Below are 18,649 nucleotides of genomic sequence, written 5' to 3' on the forward strand. Positions count from 1 at the left end.
CATCTCTCTTGGAATGAGCATGACTAGTCCTCCTTTAAAATCTCGAGGCATATCTTCATGTGACAAAATACAAATCACGGCATCAGTGACACACTGTTTTACGTCTCCTAAAACAGCACATAAAAGTCGGTGGGTTTTCCATCAGAGCCTGGTGACTTCCCTTTTACTGCTTGCCTTATTGATTCAACAATTTCCTCGCGTTGAGCTTGTCTGTTACATGAGGAATGGGTAACATTCTCTCCATAGAGATGGTGAAAATATTTATGACTTCCTTGTAGAATGCCTTTCTGATCTCTTACCACACTGCCTTCCTTCGTTTGTTCATATTTTACTATCTGGTGATCTCTCCTTTTGTTGTATCTTAGAAGATGGTAAAAGGCTGTTTTTCTTTATCGACCTCGTTGTTTACTTTGGCTCTTACATTCAAACCATCCAGATGTTGAGATCTGATGCACTCAATTTTAGCCTTTAATTTATTGATATTTTTTCTATCACACACTACACGTGTACATCTGCCGTGTTAAGTCGCGAAGACATGAATAGAAGAAGTTCAAGGTGCCTTCTCGTTCTCTCCTTTTGCAGGTTGGAAATCGTATTAAAAACTTCCTAATCTTGCCTTGCCAGTTTAACCCACAAGTCCAGTGTATTGCGATAATTCTGCATTTGCTTTGTACAAGTCCGCCATACACCATAAAATTCGTGTTTTAATTCTTTGTCCAAGACATTCAGCTTCGATATCCCTTTCGCACATTTGATTTGTTGTGGTTGCATCTTGACACATGCCATGTTACAGCAGTGGTCACAAAAGACGAGAGATAGTATTCCAGAAATAACTACATTTCCAGAATGAGATTTTCACTCTGCAGCGGAGTGTGCGCTGATATGAAACTTCCTGGCGATTAATCGTACATTTCCCACATGTTCTGGCATATTGTAACTCGTTGTATTATTGAATAAAGTTACTTCCACCTTTATTTACCGATATTTGCCTTGGGCTTCCCAAGCCTGTCCTTCAATCCTCCTGTCTCTGCAGATCGAAGCGTCCAGACGAAGGTATAAGGAATTTCGGTAATCGCGACATTTTCAGGAAACTTAATGGGCTTATTCGTTTACTTGTCGATAGTTATAACATTTCGTGTGATAATAAAATTTAGCAAACTGTCAAATAACATTGAAGATTAAATAAAAGTTCTTGTAGGTACATGTGTCTTTTCATAATATTACGTTTAAAATGTGATATGTATGAAATAATGTGACTAGTGTTGAATAAATATAAACTGAAAAAAAACATGCGAGACTCAACTCAGCGATAACGGAGCTTGAGCGATAACCACATGACCGACGTGGTCAGAGTCACAAAGCACCATTATATCGCTGACGCGTGAAACTTCCATTGCGAATCGCCTAAGTAGTACGGTCATACTATTTGCTTTTTATTTTATCCTATTGCGCTACCAAAAGTGTACGAAGTTTGAAGTAAATCCGGCGTCACTTCCCCTTATTAGACAAATTTTTCGCCTTCATCTCTCTTGGAATGAGCATGACTAGTCCTCCTTTAAAATCTCGAGGCATATCTTCATGTGACAAAATACAAATCACGGCATCAGTGACACACTGTTTTACGTCTCCTAAAACAGCACATAAAAGTCGGTGGGTTTTCCATCAGAGCCTGGTGACTTCCCTTTTACTGCTTGCCTTATTGATTCAACAATTTCCTCGCGTTGAGCTTGTCTGTTACATGAGGAATGGGTAACATTCTCTCCATAGAGATGGTGAAAATATTTATGACTTCCTTGTAGAATGCCTTTCTGATCTCTTACCACACTGCCTTCCTTCGTTTGTTCATATTTTACTATCTGGTGATCTCTCCTTTTGTTGTATCTTAGAAGATGGTAAAAGGCTGTTTTTCTTTATCGACCTCGTTGTTTACTTTGGCTCTTACATTCAAACCATCCAGATGTTGAGATCTGATGCACTCAATTTTAGCCTTTAATTTATTGATATTTTTTCTATCACACACTACACGTGTACATCTGCCGTGTTAAGTCGCGAAGACATGAATAGAAGAAGTTCAAGGTGCCTTCTCGTTCTCTCCTTTTGCAGGTTGGAAATCGTATTAAAAACTTCCTAATCTTGCCTTGCCAGTTTAACCCACAAGTCCAGTGTATTGCGATAATTCTGCATTTGCTTTGTACAAGTCCGCCATACACCATAAAATTCGTGTTTTAATTCTTTGTCCAAGACATTCAGCTTCGATATCCCTTTCGCACATTTGATTTGTTGTGGTTGCATCTTGACACATGCCATGTTACAGCAGTGGTCACAAAAGACGAGAGATAGTATTCCAGAAATAACTACATTTCCAGAATGAGATTTTCACTCTGCAGCGGAGTGTGCGCTGATATGAAACTTCCTGGCGATTAATCGTACATTTCCCACATGTTCTGGCATATTGTAACTCGTTGTATTATTGAATAAAGTTACTTCCACCTTTATTTACCGATATTTGCCTTGGGCTTCCCAAGCCTGTCCTTCATTCCTCCTGTCTCTGCAGATCGAAGCGTCCAGACGAAGGTATAAGGAATTTCGGTAATCGCGACATTTTCAGGAAACTTAATGGGCTTATTCGTTTACTTGTCGATAGTTATAACATTTCGTGTGATAATAAAATTTAGCAAACTGTCAAATAACATTGAAGATTAAATAAAAGTTCTTGTAGGTACATGTGTCTTTTCATAATATTACGTTTAAAATGTGATATGTATGAAATAATGTGACTAGTGTTGAATAAATATAAACTGAAAAAAAACATGCGAGACTCAACTCAGCGATAACGGAGCTTGAGCGATAACCACATGACCGACGTGGTCAGAGTCACAAAGCACCATTATATCGCTGACGCGTGAAACTTCCATTGCGAATCGCCTAAGTAGTACGGTCATACTATTTGCTTTTTATTTTATCCTATTGCGCTACCAAAAGTGTACGAAGTTTGAAGTAAATCCGGCGTCACTTCCCCTTATTAGACAAATTTTTCGCCTTCATCTCTCTTGGAATGAGCATGACTAGTCCTCCTTTAAAATCTCGAGGCATATCTTCATGTGACAAAATACAAATCACGGCATCAGTGACACACTGTTTTACGTCTCCTAAAACAGCACATAAAAGTCGGTGGGTTTTCCATCAGAGCCTGGTGACTTCCCTTTTACTGCTTGCCTTATTGATTCAACAATTTCCTCGCGTTGAGCTTGTCTGTTACATGAGGAATGGGTAACATTCTCTCCATAGAGATGGTGAAAATATTTATGACTTCCTTGTAGAATGCCTTTCTGATCTCTTACCACACTGCCTTCCTTCGTTTGTTCATATTTTACTATCTGGTGATCTCTCCTTTTGTTGTATCTTAGAAGATGGTAAAAGGCTGTTTTTCTTTATCGACCTCGTTGTTTACTTTGGCTCTTACATTCAAACCATCCAGATGTTGAGATCTGATGCACTCAATTTTAGCCTTTAATTTATTGATATTTTTTCTATCACACACTACACGTGTACATCTGCCGTGTTAAGTCGCGAAGACATGAATAGAAGAAGTTCAAGGTGCCTTCTCGTTCTCTCCTTTTGCAGGTTGGAAATCGTATTAAAAACTTCCTAATCTTGCCTTGCCAGTTTAACCCACAAGTCCAGTGTATTGCGATAATTCTGCATTTGCTTTGTACAAGTCCGCCATACACCATAAAATTCGTGTTTTAATTCTTTGTCCAAGACATTCAGCTTCGATATCCCTTTCGCACATTTGATTTGTTGTGGTTGCATCTTGACACATGCCATGTTACAGCAGTGGTCACAAAAGACGAGAGATAGTATTCCAGAAATAACTACATTTCCAGAATGAGATTTTCACTCTGCAGCGGAGTGTGCGCTGATATAAAACTTCCTGGCAGATTAAAACTGTGTGCCCGACCGAGACTCGAACTCGGGACCTTTGCCTTTCGCGGGCAAGTGCTCTACCACCTGACCTACCGAAGCACAACTCACGCCCGGTCTCACAGCTTTACTTCTGCCAGTATCTCGTCTCCTACCTTCCAAACTTTACAGAAGCTCTCCTGCGAAGTTTGGAAGGTAGGAGACACTGGCAGAAGTAGAGCTGTGAGACCGGGCGTGAGTCGTGCTTCGGTAGCTCAGGTGGTAGAGCACTTGCCCGCGAAAGGCAAAGGTCCCGAGTTCGAGTCTCGGTCGGGCACACAGTTTTAATCTGCCAGGAAGTTTCATATCAGCGCACACTCCGCTGCAGAGTGAAAATCTCGTTCTGGAAACAGCCCCCAGGCTGTGGCTAAGCCATGTCTCCGCAGTATCCTTTCTTTCAGGAGTGCTAGTTCTGCAAAGTTCGCAGGAGAGCTTCTGTAAAGTTTGGAAGGTAGGAGACGAGATACTGGCAGAAGTAGAGCCGTGAGAGCGGGCGTGAGTCGTGCTTCGGTAGCTCAGCTGGAAGAGCACTTGCCCGCGAAAGGCAAAGGTCCCGAGTTCGAGTCTCGGTCGGGCACACAGTTTTAATCTGCCAGGAAGTTTAATAACTACATTTGTTTGTAATGGCCCTGTTACATATATTACACCCAGCCTCTTCACAGATGTATTTGTTACGTGGGTGTATATCGGTCCTGATTTATATGTTGGTTTCCATGTGTTATGGCAGCGAAGGTTTTCAATGAGAGTCTTTAGTTCTGCAGAAGTGTTGAAGATTGGATGTTGATCTAGGTAAGGATGTATAGGGGGGGGGGGGGGGGGGGCGGGGGCGGCAAACCGGGCTGTCTGCCCCAGGTGGCAATTTCAGAGGGCGCCAAATTCATATTCTTGAAGGAAAAAATACTTGTTTCATGAAACGTCTATCGATTATTCATATGATTTTGAAACGCATCCCTGTTGGCCTTTCAACATTATAACACATTCCAAGTTGATTTCTGAACGAATCACAAGTTGATTTTTGAATACATACACAGTGTGCGTGGTGTCTTTGCCAGTGGAATCACCATCGCCTCAAGAAATAAAAAAATTTTCCTGCACACAAAAGGAGACGGGGCTGTACGAGCTGAGCCCAATAAACCCGAATGGGTGAATGCCAATCGCTGCTTGTTATGTGGTTGATTGGGTGTGCGAGTAATCAGCTTGGTTATAATTATTAGCAAAATCCATAGAGTCAGACTTCCAGTGAGGAAATAAACGACTAATAGGAATAAAGGTAAGAAAGGTTACATATAATCTACTCGGTGTATCCAAGAAAATGAGACTGTGACAGAAAATTTTTTCCAGATCGCTACGCTACTAAGGGCCAGTTGTAAAGCCCCTCCGGTTTGCAACCGCTTAAGTTCTGTTCTCGGAATAGCACGGAAAACGCGTTGTACGAAGACGTAAAAATGCCTAACCGGAGAATAAACGCGCGATAATTGAACCGGTGATCCTGGCAGGGTTAGTGAAGTTGACCAGGGAAAAAGTTTTGACAGTGGCAGGAATTTGTATAGAAGAATATGACGATTCCAAATTCATATAAAAATTTCGTACTACTACTACTTTTCGATCTCATGCTTGAGAAACTGAAGCATATGAACGAAATGTGAAACTATTTCCTAGCATAAAAATTTATGCTTGTAGTAGGTGTAATAGGCATTGGATATTGGTGCTTCGTCAATTATATTCTGCCGTGTTATTTATGTAAATGATGTAGATAAAAATGACCATTTGAGCCGAAACAATCTCGTTTATTTGGCGTGTACTACAATTGCTGCAATATTAGAGAGGCTTACTTCGTTTTATCTAGCAGACAGTAACAAAATAGATGTAATCAAACCGAGAAACCACACCAGTCTTGAGTACTATCCGTATCAACAGCTTTTTCAGTATTAGACAACGACATTTTGATTTTTCATGTAGCAAAACTTTTGAGATAACTGATTTTTTCGCAGAAAGGACAGCAAGAGGGTGTTAAGATTAGAAAGAAAGAAAGTGCTAGGACCTAAGGATTGAAGAAATGTGTACTGCCTTGTTTGTGTCTTGACTTTACTGGTTTTCTTTCCATATTTAATTTTATGTTACGCAAAAGAGAAAGTTGTTAGTTAATAGACAATAAAGAGTGAAAATTTTCGGAAGAGTTCTTACTCTCCCAGTCACAAATAATCCCGCCCAGTATTAATTGTAAGTTTATTTTTGAGGGAGTAGGATGTCAAACCGGCCGACTGGGGCAGGAGAGGCACCACAGGACATTTTAATTTCCAGTGTCCTGAATATAGGTTTGATGGCTTCCATTACAAAATTAACACTTTCGAATTCCACGGAGCGAATAGTGACGTGTGATAGAAGAATGCTGTGTGCAGGAGCGTGGCACTGTACGTTGTTACACTTAAGACCAAATAACATGTCTTACATTTCCTCGAACATATATTTTTTTATGGATCAACCTCTTCAGAAAGATGTGCGGTACAAGATGAGCATATTTTTGAAAAATCGATTTCTTAAAAATTTTTGACGTCCTATTTCAGAGTCTAGAGTGGGAGGGGGGCGGGCACACTGTAAGTTTTTTTTGCCCCGGTTCGGAAATATGGTAGATCCGTGGCTGTGTTGATCAGTAACATTTAATATGCAGTTGAAATCACCGGCTACGATGATTTTCCGCAAACTTTTGCGCAACAAGTGTAATACTCCCTTCTTAAAATTTTTTGCTGCCTCTGTTTTGTTACCTGACACGGAAGAGGCATATTATTCGGTACTTTTGTAGAAGAAGTACAGATATTTCACGATCTGAATCCAATTGTTCTATTTCAAAGCATGGAATTCCTTCTCTCACTACTATAACCGTCCCGCTACGTCCAGTCCGGGCCATATTCGAGTGAGATTCGCAACCTGTCACCTGGATTTGCTCTGTACAAACTTCGTGCAAGAGAACTATGTCCATAGCTGAGGAATACAGAAAATCAGGAAGTAATGATATTTTTAATTTGCTCATTACTTTATTTACAGTTATTGTGACAACGGTATAGGTCTATTACATTAAATCGTGACGTGTTTGGGATAGATTTTACAAGAGAAATTAAAAATCTTCCGGTGACGCCCGAGGTTCATTTGTCCAGGATCCGTATTTCTGAATGCCACTTATTTGTCCTACGTACTGATACTCCGGTGCATACACAACTTTGACTGATGCATCTACTTGATCTTATTTTGCAACTTACTGTTTCCTTTTGACAGCCCCTGGAGTGTCAGTACCCTTTCCCATTGTTTTTCCTTGTTTTTGTGATGACTCTATTTGATGTCTGCTTTTGGGTCTTCCCTTATAGCGACTGGTGACGTTGACCTTTTTGGTTTTATCGCGCCGTTGTTCTCTGCGTCACTAGCAAAAGGGGAGCTCATTGATTTCACAGTTTACGTCGCACATGCGTTTCTTCCAATTTCTTCGTTCCTCCAATTTCTTCGTAACGTTTCCGCCTGTTCACTATTTTTTGTCACTTATAGTTTCCATAATTTCATGCCCCCTTTTCCGTGGGTTCTGACGACTCACTTATTTGTTGATCAAAGGTACCTGTCATGTCGACTTCATCGATTACTTGGTGAGTATTTTCAGCTCGTTCCATTCTAGTCGCTTTCAATTTTGTTACCGTCTGCTCATTCGAATTTTCTTGACACTTTTGAATCAAATTAACTTCGGCAGTTTGTGGTGTAGTTCTACTCCCTCCACTTGATTCTCTTCACTGGACTGCAAAACAAAGACTTCATTTCATCTGGACAAAATGGTTGCATACGTACTTTGGTATTTGTCTGTTTGTAGCTCGTGTTACATGGAAGATGCAAAGGCCTTCTTAGATCACTGTAATACTCAAATGCTCCGTTGAGTTGGAGACAACAAGCATGGGGCTGATTTTCGTATGATGCATGTGCTCTGTGGCCACAGATAACCAGATGTGAAGGGACATACTTCTTCAAAACCAATCTAGCTACATTGATTCCATTTAGTTTGCCACAGAAACTTTTCTACGATCATGTATCCTCACTGATATCGAAGTCAGTGCCATAAATCTTGAAAGTATTTCGTATTTTATCAGATATAATTTCAAAGCGCGAGCTCTAAATTTTGAAAGATCATATATCTAAATTAGCATAAGCACGACGGTATGCTGAAAAGCAATGTCTCTGGATTTTTAAACACGAAAACTCTTAAAACTTTTTAAAATAAAACGAACGTTGCAAATCTTCTACGTATTTATTCTTCATGTCTACATATTTGGTGTCCTCTGCCGCTAGAGGGCTACGAATTGTAGCGTTTAACGTGGCGGTTTGAAACGTAACTATGTCGGTGCATAAGAATTAATTTAATTAAGTTTCGAAGTCGAGGAGTTCGTCCTTCACCACAACAATGCCAGAACTCAGTGTTACGATATATGCTTCAACCCGACCCCTCGGGTTCACTGTCGTCGACCATCTTCCATATAGCCTCAAATTAACTCAGTTAGATTTTCATCAGTTTACAAAGCTTAAAGGACACCTTTGAGGGCTATATTTTGATAGTGACAGTGATACAACCAGAGATAAGGTTGCGGCTCCATCAAAACAAAGTCAAGCATTCTACTGTGACAGTGTCAACAAACTGGCCTTCTGTTTGAAGAAATATGTTAGTCAGCAAAGTGACGAAGTTGAGAAATAAATACATAGACATGGAGGATAAAGATGTAGATGTTAACAATGTTTGTTTCTATAAAATGTTTTCACATAAAAAAGTAGGAGGCATTACTTTTCAGCACACCCTTGTAACTGTAACTGCTTACTGAACCATCATCGTTAAATTTACCGGTACCGTTCGTATTTTGAAAGATTCTTTCACAAACTTCAGCACTGATACACTTGACAAATACGCTTCTTAATCTTGTCCATTTGAACAATGAAAATTTCCTCGTCATTTCGTTTTACTTCGTGTACCAGCCAGTTTCAAAAGGATAACGCAGATAGACTTTGTAATATCCACGACACTATGTTCTAGCCACATGATGTTAAAATGAACCAAGTGTACAAACTTCAAAAAATATTATCGATATTACGTGTAAAAAAGACTGTATCGTGTAAAAATGACGATAATTATTTCATTATTTCTGTAATAATTTAATTTCTGTGTGAATTAAAACTCTTATCAGAGAACTACATTCATAGACAACGATAATTAGAATCTTTTTTGGTTATCTGTGATAATTGTGGTTCAGTTGTTCTTCCTGTGCTAACGGATGAACTGTTAGGACGTGAGACGTGTGACGTCTGTAAAGAGAAAACCTGTAACTATATTGTTAATTATCATTTAAAAAAATATAGTCGCCATTGTCGAGACGTGGATTTGTATTTATTTCAATTGTAATCCAATCTAATTAATGTTTTTAAGTGTTAATTTTCAGCTCCGCAATTAGGAACGCAGCCATGAGCGCTAATAACTTACAGCGGAGTTTACTAGAAGCTGGTATAAAAAATATGACGCAATTTTCATTGAAAATAATTTTAAATGCTAAAGAATAGAGATAAAAGGCTTAAAGAGTTTTATCTAAATATATTAACTTGATATAAAAGGAATCGAGAATAACAATAGACAAATTGACTATCGTCTGTCTGCTGCCATCTTAGCAAAAGTATCTCGGCGGCAATTTTGAATCGAGAATTTTAACAAACGTAAATGTTGTTAGATATAGATGAATGGAAATAAATGTGGACCGGTGGTCCCGAATCTACTTTAAAAGACAGAATTCAACTCAGATTGAATCTTTAAAAATAGTGCTCACAGCACGTTACGTAATATCAATTTCTTATTTGCTGATGTCTGAGGCCTAACTATTTCGGACGGTTTACATGAAATATTTTAATAGGAGACATAAGTCAGTGTTGTGCGCGGGTAGTATTTTGTGACTAAATGTTCCTTTTGCTAGAGAAAGGTGCTTTCATCTAAAGTAACAGTTGTGTAATATCTGATAAATGATACGCATTTTAGTCCCACTCAAATGACTTTACAGACAACATTTCTACACAACATTTCTTTATCGGAGTGACAAATGAAATGTTCAAATGTGTGTGAAATCTTATGGGACTTAACTGCTAAGGTCATCAGTCCCTAAGCTTACACACTACTTAACCTAAATTATCGTAAGGACAAACACACACATCCATGGCCTCTCTCCGGGACCAGCCGCACAGTCCATGACTGCAGCGCCCAAGACCGCTCGGCTAATCCCGCGCGGCAGGAGTGACAAATTAATATTTTGAGATCAAACAAATTGTTGCGCTGACAATAGGTAACTGGTTTTATAATTTTTTTGATCTACCTGAAATGTCATTTATAAGTAATTAAAGTCACGAAATACTATAAACCGGTTACGCCACAACGTACGCTATTCGTCTCGAAGCTAAACCTCAATGTTGTTTCCCATGAGTAAGATCTTTTCGCTGTACTTATAGAATTACAATGGTACACCACTTAAGGAAGCGACGGGTCGGTCCGTCAGGTAAACAGCTGCGCACCACAGCACGCCACGGAAGCCGGGAGAGGACTCGCGGACTCAGCTATCCAAGCTCGTCTCCCCGCACATCTCTACTGCTGCCAGTACATCTCCACGACATTCCAAACTTCACGGCAGTTCTCTTGCACACCTTGCGGGACTAGCACTCCGAAAGAATGGATACACATTGTCACCTAGAACATTATGACCATCTACCGAAAAGCCGGGATGTCCATATTTGGCACGGATAACGGCGGTGACGCGTAATAGCATGGAGGCAGTGAGGCATTGGTAGGTCGCTGGGGGGAGTTGGCACCACTTCACACACAAGCCGTCTAATTCCCGCAAATTCCAGGGAGGGGAGAGATGAGCTCTTGACGCGTCTGTTCAAGCAAAATTACTAAAGTTTTAAGTGGAAATTGAAATTAATCACAACATAGAAAACTGTTAAAATCATTTGGAGCAGACGGTCACTGTCGACGGTGGATGCATTTTCGTCAGCGGTCGAACTGAGTTCTAGAAAAATGCTGTAAAATTTAGAGAAGATTTCATCTTTTAATACTACCATCAATTTTACGGGGCCGATATATGTTATCTACGGGCGAAATGGGATCATAGCTTGGAGAAGTGGCCAGTTCACACTTACGGTTCCGTGCTTGAACTCAAATTTGCAAAACGCTTCGTGATGATCGGCAGTTAATTTCGGGGACGCTGTAGTAAGATGCAAATGAATAAAAGGCAGAATACTAATCGTATTCAGCCATTGCGTCTCTAGGTCACGATCATTTAAGCTCGAATTGGTCGCTGGCTTTAATAATAAAACAATTCATGTATCTTATATCTATTAGGAGAACTGCTAAATTGAGAACTCACGAGACCTAACTAATTTACGTTAATTTAATTACCAATGGTTCTAAAGCTAATAATGACTTCAATTTGTCCATACAAATTAAAGATTAGTACTGATACGGAAGGAGCATAGCTATAGTGCGTCCTCTCAGTACAAAGGCTAACAGACAAGATAGAGAAATCCGAGCAGGAACGTTCTTCCCTTACATTCTAAAACAAAAAAGAAGTATTACAATCGATCGCAATCAGCCACAGGCTGATTGCCACTATATCTTTGAAATATTATTTATGAAGTAATAATCACATTTCACAAAATTAATTGACGCAAGTTATTTAGACTGGAAGTTATTTACAGAAATGAATAGATAACTGCACATTTTTCTACTTTCCGTGGTTTTAGCGACGTTAAATTTGCTAAAAATTAAGTGGATCTGTCCAGTAATGTTTCACTCTGACGACACGTTCAATCGTATCCCAGGTATGTTCGATCGGTTGCAGATCTGGGGAGTTGGGGGATCAGCATATCAGTTGGAACTCGCCTCTTTGTTCCTCGAACCACTACATCACACTCCTGGCCTTGCAACGTAGCGCATTATATTGGTGGAAAATGTCACAGCCGTCGAGAAATATGATCGCCACGAAAAGATGTATGTGGTCTGCAACCAGTATATGATACTCATTGGCTGTCATGGTGCCTTACATGAGCTCCACTGGGCCCATGGATGATCATGTGAATGTTCCCTTAGTATAATGGAGCCGCCGCTAACTTGTCTCCGTCCAATAGTATAGGTGTCAAGGACTGGAAGACGAAGCATTCGCGCTCTCCCATCGGCATGATGAAGAAGGAACAGGGACTAGTCATGTGGTGTCACCGCCAGACACCACACTTGTTAGGTGGTAGCCTTTAAATCGGCCGCGGTCCGTTAGTATACGTCGGACCCGCGTGTCGCCACTATCAGTGATTGTAGACCGAGCGCCGCCACACGGCAGGTCTAGAGGGACTTCCTAGCACTCGCCCCAGTTGTACAGCCGACTTTGCTAGCGATGGTTCACTGACAAATTACGCTCTCATTTGCAGAGACGATAGTTAGCATAGCCTTCAGCTACGTCATTTGCTACGACCTAGCAAAGCGCCATTACCAATTACTATTGATGCTGTAAAACATGTACCGTCAAGAGCGATGTTCACCGTTTACGGATTAAAGTTAAGTATTCCAACAGCTACGTCCTTTGCTAAAGTCTAACTCCCTTGTCCTGTTCCAGACCTCACGCCAGCCTGCGTGAGCTAAAACGCGTGCCTTTCGGCTTCCTCTCATAGTGGGTTGGCTCTCTTGCCAATCCACAACAAATCAGACCTTGCAACTCTCTCTCACCACGCCAATGTCCTGTGCCGATGGTCACGTGCCCATTTCCATGGTAGTTGCTGATGTCGTGGTGTTAACATTGGCACGTGCATGGGTCGTTGGCTGCGGAGGCCCATCGTTAGAAATGATCGATTCACAGTGTGTTCGGACACACTTGTACTCTGTCCGGCATTAAAATCTGATGTTAGTTCATTCACAGTTCGCCGCCTGTCCCGTTTAACCAGTCTACCCAGTTTACATCCGAATTCTGTAATGGGGGGTGGTCGGCCAACCCCACGACGCTTGGACGTGGTTTCGCCTTGGTTTCATCACTTGTTGAAGACACTCACCACAGCACCCCTCGAACACCTGACGGGTCACGTAGTTTCCGAAATGCTCGTGCCGAGCCTCCTGGCCATCAGAATCTGACCGCCGTCAAACTCTGAAAGATCGCGCGCCTTCCGGATTCTACATACGGACAGCACGCTCACCGATGCTGTATGCACCGTGCGTGTGTCTGACTATCAGTCATTCCTCGCCATGTGATGCTTACCGCCTGGACGGGCACCTGCCCGCGAAAGGCGCAGATGCCAAGTTCGTATCCCGGCGCGGAACACATTTTTAATCAGTTTGTTTATAGAACTGGAGTACGAGAACGATTCTTATTTCCCTAACCTCCAGTTACGATTCTTATAAACTATTTTCAGACTAGGAAAAATTTTAATTTGCTAAAGAAAACGATACAGCTTGTGACAAATAGGTAATACGCTGCGAATGAAATGGTTTCTGCGGCAACTGCAACACCACTGTGATACAAACAAACTGTGCTTAATCTTTGTTACCTAGTATACAGTATTTTTTTTTTATTTTCCATCAACAAAAAATGGCTCAAATGGCTCTGAGCACTATGGGACTTAACATCTGAGGTCTTCAGTCCCCTAGAACTTAGAACTACTTAAACCTAACTAACCTAAGGACATCACACACATCCGTGGCCGAGGCAGGATTCCAACCTGCGACCGTAGCGGTCGCGCGGTTCCAGACTGAAGCGCCTAGAATTTCGTGTCATTTTTCCTTTAATTGTACTGTGAAACACGATTCTAGGTCAACGGGAGGTTTTGATAAGTGAGTTTTCGAACTCAAGGGGGAAAAAATGGTTCAAATGGCTCTAAGCACTATAAGACTTAACATCTGAGGTCATCAGTCCCCTAGATTTAGAACTACTTAAACCTAATTAACCTAAGGACATCACACACATCCATGCCCGAGGTAGGATTCGAACCTGCGACCGTAGCAGCAGCGCCTAGAACCGCTCGGTCACAACGATCGGCTGCGAACGCAAAATATATGGCATAAATGACCGTATCTTTTGATTGCATTGACTTCTGAAATTTTTTTACTCCGCCAAAGCACCGTAGATGTACTTGACTTGATACGTGTACCCGTTTCTGAGCAAAAGGACTCTTAGCAGTCGGACAGACAGACAGACAAAAAGTTATGCTATAGTGGGTCCATTTTTACCGTCACAGAGTGATCGCTAACTGGACTGAAAAAATTTCGGAGGGTTTCACGGATATTTTCTGAGTATTTTGGTATTAGGCACCTTTGGTGTCCGGTGGCTCGCTGCACAGTAATAATGTCATTATGATTTATTGGTTTTGTTACAGCAAGTACCTTTGTTTGTGTGACGATAACCTCACAAACGTGAAGGAGCCGGTAATATGCAATCACCGAAAACGTACGACACTAAAATCAGAGAAACGTACAGACGCTAAAGTAGTGCTATGTGGCTGCCTTCGCCGCAGGAACAGCTCGGCATAGCGTTCTCCCACTGCATTCAGTGAACCCATACAAGACGTACATATCAGCCAATTCTTTAACCAGTAAATCTTTCCGTACTGCTGTGTGTAACTGGTAAGGTACAGCTAACACTGCCGGAAAAACTGACACGAGACGGAACCGGGCACTAGTGAACCCAAGCTTGAGGACCACTAGTAAACTGGTCACCACTGTTGTCAACAGCAATTAAACGGGACATGTTTGTCGCCAAACTAGACAGAAAGTGCATGCCGTCGACATCTGCGCTGCTGTGTAGATTTTATCAGTGTAGTACAGGCACAAACGTAAGTGGAGGTAAGAAATCAAATGTAATGCAATTATTCCGCAGGGAGACACTGGAGACATCATAACTCCTACTCCAAAATATTCAGAAAATATCTCTGAACAACTAATGTAATTTTGTCTGCAGAGTCAGGGTTAATCCTGTAATAAAATCTGTATTTCACTCTCAATCCCGCTGGATGAAAAAGCTGCAGTAATTTTCTGTGCGCCTCGTACTTAACTATGGCTGCAAGCAACTACCTAGTGCATTATCAATGGCAAGGGAGAAACAGAGTAGTCTCTTCGTCCACCAATAACCCGAATTCTCTTTTTATTTCTGTATTTAGCCTCCAGAATTTAGCCATCTAAAACATATCTTTACGTTATATAGTTAATTATATGGAGAAAATACATAAATGCATATTTACAGACTTCAGAGCTCTAGCTATCTCAATATTTTCCACAGTAAATTTTTAAAAAATGGTATTAGAAGTAAATTAGACATTTCTGTGCTATCTCCTCACACTATTTCTTAAATTTAATCATGAGCGATACATAAAATGAATATGCATATTATTAAAACTTATAGATTTTTCCCTGTAATCTTGACGATTTACAATCACTTTCTTAAGGCGATTGTCTTAAGTAAACAAAATAGAAGAAACCGATGGAATCAGGTAGTATCCCATAGCCATCATGGTCTTCAAAAATTCGTGTCTTTCAGTCAAATTTGGGGCACGAAAACGAGGTATGGTTTACATCAGCTTCTTACTCGCACTCACACTCACAAACAGGAGAACCGTAGGTGTTGATTCTAAGTAGAGGTACAGAAAAACGGGTGTAGTTAAAGTGGAGTAGAATGACGTTGAAAATCATTGATTGGTCCAAACTTCTTCTCGTAAACCACTGCCTTGTAGCAATTTGAGGTCGTAATGTCGTATAATATCCATCTTTCGTTTGTCGGGACACGTTCCACATCTCTTGCTATTGATGTTTCCCGCAGTTCATAATCTCACGCCGCGCGGGATTAGCCGAGCGGTCTTGGGCGCTGCAGTCATGGGCTGTGCGGCTGGTCCCGGCGGAGGTTCGAGTCCTCCCTCGGGCATGGGTGTGTGTGTTTGTCCTTAGGATAATTTACGTTAAGTAGTGTGTAAGCTTAGGGACTGATGACCTTAACAGCTAAGTCCGATACGATTTCACACACATTTGAACATTTTGAACATAATCTCACAAAGTAGTCTGTATATGACGATTTCAAAGCGAGGAAAAATTCCTACAGCTTACTTCGCTAATACGTCAACGTCCTCATTACAGCGGATAACAGCTTGGAAATAAACTGAAGTCGTTCCTTTCGTATAAACTGAGCGATTTTCCAGATTATAAGTCTCATAAAGTTTAAACATAAGGATCCACTTCAAAGGTGGTAAAAAAGGGGAAGTGCAAATATTCTTAACTGTAACTGAAATTGTTGTAAATGCTGATTATTTTTACTTTAAATGAAACTGTATTCATTGGCTTTAATGGAATGGATAAATTGATCTCCAAGCTCAAAAGTTGGTTAACAGTACGTTTGGTGACGAATGATAATGTACGTGGTTTACGTTCATACAAAAGAAATCGTTTTGTAAAAAGTTAAGCGGGCCTCGAATGAAGATGCAGACTAGACCTTTTAAGAATGATAATAAAATAACTAACGATAGAGCAAATGGCGCTCGATCGTTACGTTACCAAGCAAGTCGCTTACAGCTTAATTTAAACAGCAAGGAATTAATTGCATATTTAAATTAAAATAGGAGAGCAGAGGTTTGTCGTTTCACAAAATGAAAACAAGTTTGAAATATAATGGCTCAGTTATTATTGGCAAAATGATGCATCCAGTACACTTACATCCGATACCACAACAAGACATGGGCGTACCCAACTGCCCCCCGCCCCCCCCTTTCCAGAAGATATTCGCAGTTTTCTACTAGTTTACTGTTTTATTTAATAAGAAATGCTGCATGTTTTCTCGGATTGTACAAGTGCATTCTTGTATTTAAAATGTTTATTAAAAGCAGTTTTTCACTGGTTTACTGTTTTATTTAGTAAGAAGTGCTGTATGTTATCTCGAGTCCTTGTTTCCTGAGACTAGTATGACCTCCCCCCCCCCCCCCCCCCTAGTTCAGATCCTGGGTACGCCCTTGGAACAAGAACAAGAAGGCACTCTAATGTCGCATCTTTCTCAGATAAAACAACTACAAATATCGAAGAACAAAGTTTGGTATAACATCAGAGGTTTGCAAGATTATGCGTTTTCATAAATGCAACGAAAAGAAATAGTTGTTACTTTACATTCAATGGAATTGATATTATCTCACAAATATTTTAACTGAAATAACATTAGTGATACGTAGCAGTCCACAAGCGGGAATATTACTTGACATCAGTAATAGTTGTTTTATTCATCCGTAGATCTCTTTTAAAATGGTGTTGGTCGTGTCTTGGTATTACAATTTAAGAACAACAAAAATAAAGTAACTGGCATGTACACATACAATCACAGACTGACTGGTCTACGATAACGAGGGTGGGACACACTATGCTTACAAGTGTCCCAAAACCGGATTTCGTAAACGAATTTCCCAATACCGGTTCTGGTTGGACAGGTAAACAGTCCAAACCGATTCATCATCGCCCAGGTCAAACCGCTAAGGATAGAACTTGAAATTTGTAGATGGTGTAAGCATACTGCAAGCGTCGTTTAAGAAGGGATTGTTCGAAGTTTCTCTCCTAATGGGGTGAAATAGGGGACGAAAGGCATCTTGAAAATGTGTCAATATTGAGGCAATTTTGAAGCTAGAACTACTAAAATCGATATTTGATTTCTCAGTCAGAAATTAAAAAAAAAAAAAAAAGAAACGTGTTTCAGCAATGTGGGTGCAAACAGTGGGTGAAAGATTTTTTTGGCAATAAATCATTATTAAACAACTACTAAATCAGCTTCATTTATGAAAATCGGTATTTTATTTCTCTATCCGAAATAAAAAATACGTGTTTCATTGTTGTTGGAAACACAGCCCGATTAAAGGGAGTATACTATGGGCTGAAAATTTTTATAAAATTATTTCATTGTCAAAGCATTTTCAGCCTTAAATATTTGAAAATTTGTGTTTGGCTTCTCAGTCAGAAATTTAAAAAAATACTCGTGTTTCACTGCTTTTGAAATTCAACCACTAAGGGGATGATTGAGGAGATGAAAACTTCATAGAAAATATTTTTTTGTGTTAAATATTATTAAGGGGTAATCTATGAAAACTAGTATCTCACGTCTGGGTTAGATATAAAGAAACATGTGTTATGGTATGAAAGTTTCTATGGAAATATCCACACAAGAACGCAAAAGATATGATTAACAAAAACTTTGTATTCCAGCTACCAGAATCGCTTACTTGTCAGAAGTACATTCGGAAAAAAGCTTGTTTCTATGACCTTAGTTGGCGTGAAAATCTTAGAAGGTTCTGAGGAAAAAAAGTCTGTGCAGGCCATGCAGTCTACGCGAGCCAAGCAATGGGCGCTAAGCTAGTATCTGGTTATACAAGATTTAATAACTTCACAAACAGAAGAAATGACAGATCGTCCCAACCGCATTTGACATAACAACTTTTGTAATGTACAAAATAGTCATGCTTATAGAAGAACCAATGACTTTACAAAGACAAGAAATGACAGCTCGCTCCAACCGTACTTGTTGGTTGGGGCTAGCTGTCATTTCTTGTCTTTATGAAGTCACTGGAACTTGTACGTGCTTTACTATTTTATACATTATAAAAATACTAGTTATGGCTATTGCATACGTGTGCGCTTGTGGAA

This window comes from Schistocerca americana, chromosome 8, assembly GCF_021461395.2.
Source record: "Schistocerca americana isolate TAMUIC-IGC-003095 chromosome 8, iqSchAmer2.1, whole genome shotgun sequence".
Lineage (NCBI taxonomy): Eukaryota > Metazoa > Arthropoda > Insecta > Orthoptera > Acrididae > Schistocerca > Schistocerca americana.